This window comes from Schistocerca americana, chromosome X (assembly GCF_021461395.2).
Source record: "Schistocerca americana isolate TAMUIC-IGC-003095 chromosome X, iqSchAmer2.1, whole genome shotgun sequence".
NCBI lineage: Eukaryota > Metazoa > Arthropoda > Insecta > Orthoptera > Acrididae > Schistocerca > Schistocerca americana.
Window position 1 is genome coordinate 367,180,885 of NC_060130.1, and position 8,840 is coordinate 367,189,724.

Consider the following 8,840-nt stretch of genomic DNA (forward strand, 5'->3'; position numbering starts at 1 on the left):
ACTGGGATGTTGTGCCGGAAGAGTATGACTACAGGTTGCAGAATGTCATTTATATAGATCACACTGTTCACAGTACCCTGAACACCCACTAATTGTGATTTTTGGTTGTACCCAATAGCACCCTACACCATAAGGCCTCCAGTTGGCACTGTACGTCATGTGTAAATGCAGTCACTGTGACGCCGCTTGCCCGTTCTGTGTCGAACCAAAATGCGCCATCAATTTCAAATGAACAGAACTTGGATTCATCCGAAAACACTATCTGATGCCATGCCATGGTGACATCATCCCATACACAATTGCAGTCTACTATGTTTCTGCACATTCTTCAAAGGTGGCAAAGAAGTGGGTGACACACACAACTTGTGTTTTGATAAACTGTGATGAACTGTCACCCATGATAGTGTACGATGTGTTACATTGTTCCTTTGTTGCGCCAAAGCTGAGCAGGAGACCGCTCTGTCCTGCAGTGCCATTCTTCGAGTGACCATTCTTTGAGTTGGGGAGGGGGGGTGGGGTGTCTGGGTAATGCGACCTGACAAATCTCATCATGTTCTGTGGCCTACCGTGAACCATCATGCACACACTACACCCGTTCCACTGCCAAAATACTTGGTCCTACACGAGCTCCAATTTCCCAGATGGATGCATCACATTCCCTCAAGTCAACACTGATCTATTACCTTCAGTTTATAACGACAATGAGAGCCGCAGGCACATTTTACTGGTGGGTGGTGTTGCACTGCAATATCGATGTTGACCTCGAACATGTGGGCCAACATGGTTCACAATGCTAATCATTTCTGCACACCATACTAATGTACATGTCCTTTGAATATGATCATCCTATCTGTAGCCGTTCAAGGTGTGTTGTCTTTTTCTGAAAATGAGTGTACGCCATTTACAACAATGCCAAACTCAGCAAGCAATTGTGCAGTAGCTGTTACCAAATAATTTATGTTGTGCATTGCTTATTTTTTTTCTTATTTTGAAATGAGTGAAGAGACTAGTCCTGGGCCACCGTGGACTTTTGGCCCCTCACTATACCAGAAGGGGATGGAGGTTCCGTTGACCATGTGTCAGTTCTCTCCTTTCACAGAACGTGGGTGTAATCTGGTCGCCCTGTGAGGAGGAGGTAGGACTTGTTTCCCAGCTCCACTCTTTGCACTGGCGATTGTGATTAGAGTTTGTTTATGGTTGCAGCCACTACGTCAGTTGAGAGTGTACACACCCTGCACTATAGTGACAGGAAAACGAAACCTGTCAACATATTAACATGCAAATGTTCAATTCTGTTTCTCTGCTAAGTATCTTGTCAGTTTTATAGTGTTCTCAAGTATGGGTTGCACAATTATGAATGCCCATGAGTTGTTGAAATCAATATTCTGCAGATTTTGTAATTATTGAATTTCATGGGGGAAAGAAAAATAATGTCCAGAAACAGTGTAAATCAGATCAGCTCCCTGATCACAGGTGGTAAAAAGCTGCTGCTTCTAAACAGAAACAATCGTTTGTTTGAAGGCTTAAATGGGACCAAAAGGAGAAAACAAAGACCGTTTTGGAAAAAAACTATTCAAGTTTTTGCAAAAGCAGACAGTCCCAAACTCCACGTCTTTTAAAAGTCAGTTTCAAAGCACTAAGGCTTCATTTTAAGGCACAAAGTGTGACAACCTTGTAAATTTGCACATCTAATTTAGATGCAAATTTCACCAAAAATGGATGCTACATTTTCAGATTCCTAGTAATTTCCTTAGCATGGGATGACAAGTGTCGCATACTTTTTGAAGTCACTTCATAATTATTATACCTTACTATCAGCCAGAAATGTTAAGCGTAGCATTGGCATACCACCATTGCCATTACTTACCATAAGATTTAATGGAGCCAAAGGAAATGTTAAGTCTTTATATGTAGGTAAAAATTGGATTGAAAAGGGTTTTAACATTGTTGTTTTCCTACTTCTAACTTTGCTAATGGAACCACTTGTCCTGAAACTACATCTATACTCTGCATGCCACTTAACAGTATGTGATGGAGGGTACTTTGCATACCATTTCCACATCCGCCCACCTCTTTCCTGCTCCAGTCATGAAAGATACATGGGAAGAATGATAGTTGGTAAGCCTCATGATATTTTTGTGAGATACACATCAGAGGAAGCAAAATATTCGTAGGCATATACACTAATCTCGAAATTTTAGCTGTAAACGTAACAGTATACCTCTTTCATCATTAAGGGCTTGCAAGTTTCTGGGCTTACACAAATTTGGCAAGAATGAATTACTATTAACACTTTCCACAGTGATCCATTTACACAGGTTCTTTTCCTTGCAGACTGACACTTTTCAATGAGTTTCCTGTATTTTTTTAAATAAGTCAGGAAGAAAATAGAAAGGTAGTAAGCAATTTACATCAAAGTTTGAAACTTTCTCTTTCTAATGCTTTTTTACAATTGTTTCTTGGATATAAATTATGCTTATTGAACAGTTTTGAAAGTTGAATGTTTTCAAAAAAGAACTGTAACTTCTAAAACCCATTCTTTTGAATGTTTGCAAGAAACAAGCATGTACAAAAGAACATATTTTATGGAAAGTAACATGCATACAATAAAAATTCAGCACAAATGTGCAGCTTTTGTTTTATCAAGCATAATTTACTTGTGTGTGGTACTCTCTGAAACAGTTTGGTACACAGAGACCCACATAACACTGCTTACGCTGCCATTGTGTTTATTTTCTTACTCTTTTCCCAGTTTCTTTTTTTTTTTCCTTTATCTGCACAAACTTTATAGCACCTTGCTGCATTTTGTTTACATGCTGTAGCTGCGAGCTTTTCTGGGAACTGTCGGCTGTACGCTCTATGTACACTTGGTGATAGCCCACCTTTTGAATCCTGACTAGCTAGCTGTTTACGAAGGCCTTGATGGAGCACACCATAGATGTTGTCTTTTTTGTTGTTTGTTGATACACAACCCAACTATCACTACTACTGAAATAAGCAAATGAAAGAAAACCTTCTTCCACCATTTCATTGTCTTCTAACAGAAAGGATAATAGCTTGATAACTGGTCAACTCTGTCTACTCCAGTTTTCTCTTGTTAAAGCCTCTTATAACATCTGGTTTACATCTGGCAGCTTGTCCTCCTTTGCTTCTGGTACTGGTTACAGTTGAATTTGCTCAATGTCTGCTTGTAAGACAGAACGTGAGTCTGATTGGCTTTCATTTAACCATAAGTAAATGTCCCTTCCTCCAAAACATCATTTCCCTTGTCCTTAGCTTCACATTTTTGATTTCATTAGGTAGATCCTTCCTGTTCTTCATTACAAACTGTACACGCAAGGTAGTATTCTGCCACAGAGTGTCTAATACAGTAGGGCTTGTGTAGTACCTGTCCATGCAAATGCAGTGTGCTTTGCCTAAGTGATCTCCATACAACCCCCCAGTTACACTGTTTGCTTTAACTGTGTAAATTTCACAATTCAAGGTGTAAGCTGCTGAGTCACACAGTGAACAAAAGTTCGATTCTGTATTTATTTGGTTTGTTTTTCGTGTAAGCTGTAAATCCTATTCTGCTTCTGAAAGGGCATATTTCTTCATCAGTTGTAAGATTCATGTTTGGTTTATTCTTACACTTTGTGACAAAAGAACTGAAAAAGGCCTAATTTTGTGCAGTGGATCATCATGTTATCATCCAAAAGCAACATAAACAAAATGGAAGTGAATCTATCTCTACTGATTAGCTTTCTTGCCCATGAAGTATTTAGAAATGCATCCTTTGACCAATAGTCACTTATTTTTGGTAACTTCACTACTCTCATATTCAATAAAATAGGGAAAACAAATATATTTTGTGTGTGTTTACTATTGACCATCGGTACCACATAGAATTTCTCTACATAGGCTTCTTCTTATTCATATCATGAATTTTTAATCCTTCATACCTGTTTGTTTCAACTTTTATTGCTTTTATCATCTTATTATTGAAAAATGCTGAGAAACATCCAAATTCAGTACAGTTGCAAAGTTACACCACTAGCATCATTGAACACTTGTAAATCAGGCTGGTTGCCAACTCTGGACCAGTTGCTCACATCAGTAACCAAGTTTTGTGATGCACAGGACAAGCGGCAGTACTAGGACCCTCATCTTTATCTGTCCATGAATAAATGAATACGCATATAAAAAGATAAAAGAACTGTATAAAATATTTTGAGGCAATATTTGCTTTTATAGTAACATGTATATTATTTCATTACAATATTTTTCAGTAATATAAAATCCGTATTAGTTACCTGAACTCTTGGAACTGTTGCAAAAGATGTCTGCAGGTTCATAATCAATATCCACATCACAGTTTTCCTCCTCTGATCCAGAAGAACCATCAAAAACTTCCATGTTCCTAACAGAACACAAACATGCAAAGTGAACAATGCCCAAATCAGAGGTTAAAAAACCATTATGATGCAAATTGATCATGTGTTGTCTACACTCAAGCTGCAGACTCATAATGATGGAAAATATATAAACTATGCTTGCTGCCAGTTTCAATGAAAAAACATGCAGCATATGTTTACCATATTAAAAAGTATGGGAAGCAAAACAGTGTATGGCATATGGGATCTGCACAAACAGCTGAGTTTGTGAGAATGTATTGAGTACAACCTTAGTGTGGAAAGTGTTTACAAAACTTACTTAAGGAAGCACTTTAGGTGCTTTGCATGATTTTTTTTCCAAAGAACTAACTATTACACCAAAATACAGTGAATTTAGCTTTTGGAATTAAGAGGAGTCATCACTCGTGGTGGAGTCGTTGAACAGGGTAAAGCTACTCACGGTCTACGGTATTTGGCGTGACGTCTGGTAACTCAGACGAACAAAAACTGAAAGGGCCGGACATTATTGCATGGTACCATTGGAATAACATTTAAAGGTGAAATATGTACACGCAGAAGGTTGGAGGGATTGGGACAAAGATGGACTCACCTGGTGGTGAAGGGGGCCAGCACAGTTGGACAAAAGAAACTTGTTTCTGGGCACGCTTGTTGGACAAGTTGTAAGAGAGCAGCCAGGAAAGAAACAGTAACATAAGTCACCTGGCACTTCTTGCAACTCACTAAGTGTCATTGCACTAAAACATTTCACTGTGCTAGGTAATCCAGTGACTGGTACTGTGGGAATGGACAAAGCATCTGGCATCAGACTTTGCAGGATTGCAATAAAAATACTCCGACGAATCACAGTTTGAAAATGGGTGCAGAAGATGTGGTAGAACTTATCTCGTTAGCCAGACTGTAAGTAAGCATGGGAAACAGAACACCAGCTTGAAAGCTTACTGTTACGTGAAATCTGGTGATGAATGACAACTAATGATACAAACCACAAGGCATTATGTGAGAGAGGCTGATGAGAGTGCAGCCAGGAGATGTTACCTTATCAAAGCAGTACAGAGACTTGTCAGCAACAGTTAGGGTTGCATAGCTTCCAGAAGGCGTAGCAAAGAGCTGCCTGCAGTGGAATTGACCGGCATGGGTGATGGGGGAATACAGTGACATATCAGCTAGCAGGAGCTTCGCTGATTGCTAATTTTTGGCTAGCGCAGCACGTTGTCTGCTGCTATCAGTAGAAACCAACGAAGGGAACACCTGTCTTGCAGCACATTCCACTGGAGTTGACTCTGTGATGATTTTGCTCAAGCACATTGAACGTGTACCAAAATGCACTGCTCATCTTTGGATCTTCTCTATTTCCTCTATCAATCCTGTACGGTACAAATCCAAGACTGGTGACCAATAATCAACTGTTGGTCGAACAAGGGTATTTCAATCTGCCTCCTTTGTGGGTGGGTGAAACTTCATGATGATTCTTTTAATGGATCTGTCTGACATCTACCTTCCCTGTAGTTTATTTTATGTGATGATTTCACTTTAAACTGCTCTGTAATCATACTCCCAGATATTTTATGGATGTGACTATTTCAGTGATTGTTCTGCAATCATGTAATTAAACAGTAACTAGCAAATCTGGCTGTGCTTTGCAATTGCTAAATATATCTGGGAATTGGATATACGTCCAAATTTCCTTCTGCCTCCCCACTCCCTTTGCCCATCTCCTCATCACTCCTCTATTTGTCTTCCTCCTCCTCCTCCTCCTCCTCCTCCTCCTCCTCTTCTCTCTATCCATAACAGTCCCCTCCTATCTCTCTCCATTTTCTCCTCTTTCCATCCTTCTCTTTCCTCTTCCACCCACCCTCTAACCTTGAGTCTTGTTTATTGTTATTGCAAATGAAACCTTGGCTGGAAGTTGCATTCACTTAAAATTAATGGAAAAAATGGTTAGTATCATTGGTATGTGAGGTATGAAAGAGACCTCTCAAGTTTTTGTATCTCTGAAGATAGTAGCTTGAATGACAATATTTTGCATAGTTTTATTCTGTAGATGGGTAGGACTACAGTGTTCTGAACAAATCAGATTCCATAGTAGTATTCTAATCATAAGCTAACAAGCCATAGAAACTACGTCCTTATTTCCATTAAAACCAACTGTTATTTTTAAAAAAATAACATATAAGAAAAAAGAATATATTTGAGAGAAACCATTGGTCTGATGGTTTAAGTGCCCTGCTGTTGTTGTTAAAACTGACAGTGAAAAATTATCAAAACTTGCACATTTTCACAGTTCAGCATTTTATTTCTCACATTTAGTTTTAACAGAAAACCTGGATATTGTTGTGAGAGTCTCTTGTCAGTATAAACATTTATTGGACTAATATGTAAAAATTGAAAGTAAATTGGTCAAGCAGTTTCCGAGATTTTTGCCTGCAATGTTTCCCCTTTATACATAAAATATGTAACTTGCGTCTGTCCAAATGTGTATTAGAGTATTGTGTAAAAATTTTGGACAAGAACTTTCCAGAATTTTTGGTAACGAAGTTAAATGACAACTTATCTTTATATAGGAGCAATCGGCTACTTTTTACAATGCTATTTATGTATTTAAACTGTGCCGTTATCGGTTTTGAACTGATAGGTTCATCTTCAGACGGCTAGTACACGTTTTACATTACGTGTCATGTATTGTTTCCCCACCTGATGAAACTTCCTTGGGATGGTGATGCCCTACTACCAAAACAAGATGTGAGACAGCGTCTTTTTAATTGTAATTGTGCCTCACGACAATTTTAAGTGATGTAAACAAATCCAGTACACTGGAATGTAATGGCGCGGATTCTTCATTGTAAATAACCGAAACATCTTCCATTTAATAATAATAATAATAATAATAATTTGTTTACATAACTTAAAATCGTCGTGAGGCACAATTACAATTAAAAAAACATTGTCTCACATCTTGTTTTGGTTGTAAGGCATCACCACCCCAAGGAAGTTGTGTCAGTTGAGGAAACGATACACGAAATGTAATGAAAAATATGAACCAGCTGCCTGAAGATGAACCTATTGGTTCGAAACCGGTAACGGCACTATTTAGATAAGTAAATAGCATTGTAAAAAGTGGCTGGTTGCTGTAATCTTCTTTTTAAGAGTCAACCTATATTTTGCACATAGCCACGGGCTCAAAATATCAGTTTTTGAGAAAATAGTATATTTGTTTATGGTGAGGGTCAACTGCCAATTGCTGCACTAAGCATTGATCCTCTGCAGGTATTCATGCATTTCGCTACAATTTTCTAGTGTTGCAACTTCTCTGTATACAACAGCAAAGTCCACAAAAAGCTTCATGGAATGTTCGACGTTATCTCCTAGGTAATTTACATATATTGTAAAAAGCAATGATCCTGTAACATTCCCTTGGGATATGACTGAATTTACTTTTATGTCTGAAGATTACTGTCGGTTGAAAATGATGAGCTGAGTTATGTTTGCTAGAAACTCTTCAGTCCAGTCACACACCTCGTCTGATATTTTGATTTTGTATGCCCATATTTTGTTCATTAGGAAGCAATATGGAATTGTATCGGATGCCGTCTGGAAGTCGAGGAACACAGCATCACACTGGGTGCCGATACCCTCCCGTTCTGGGTCTTGGGGACAAACAGAATGAGCTGGGTTTCAAAAAATCATTATTTTTAGAACCCATGATGATTCCTACAGAGGACATTTCTGATCTCCAAAAAATGTCATAAAATGCCAGCATAAAACATGTTCCAAAATTTTGTGTTCAATAACCCTCTTTGAAAACTTGAGTAACTTGTGGCTTTTTTCCAAATCACTAGGAATACATCACTCCTTCAATGCCTATGGTACACTCGTGCTAGAATAGAAGCATGTTCTTTAGCACCATCCATGAAGAATCATATTGGTACCTCATTAGGTCATGCAGCCTTTCCTTTAATTCCAGTTGATTTTCTTTCCCGTGGCCACGTATTTTGATATGTCATTTTGACATTTGTGCAATGTCTTAAAGGGACCATACTGAGCTCTTAGTGAGTGAAACAGTTTTGTAGAAAGTGTTCAGTATTTTGGATTTCTCTCTGTTATCCTCAGTTTCAGTTCTATTGTGGTCACAGAGTATTTGAACAGCTGACTTAGATGCATTTATTGATTTAACGTAACACCAAAACTTGATAGGAACTTGTCAAGTCAATTAATAAACTTTATCTTTGAGTTTGTTGAATGCTTCATGTGTGGAACTCCACACACTAATTTTGGCCTCATTCAGTTCTTGTTTGTCTGGAAGGCTCAGCTGCATTAGGAAGGCTTTGGCTATATTAAAATTTGCAGTGAAGCTCTCTTAGCTTCTGTAACAGCTTTCTAACATGGCTGTTGATACATGGCAGGTCTTTCCTACCTCTTACAATTTTGCTCAGCACATACCTGTTTAAG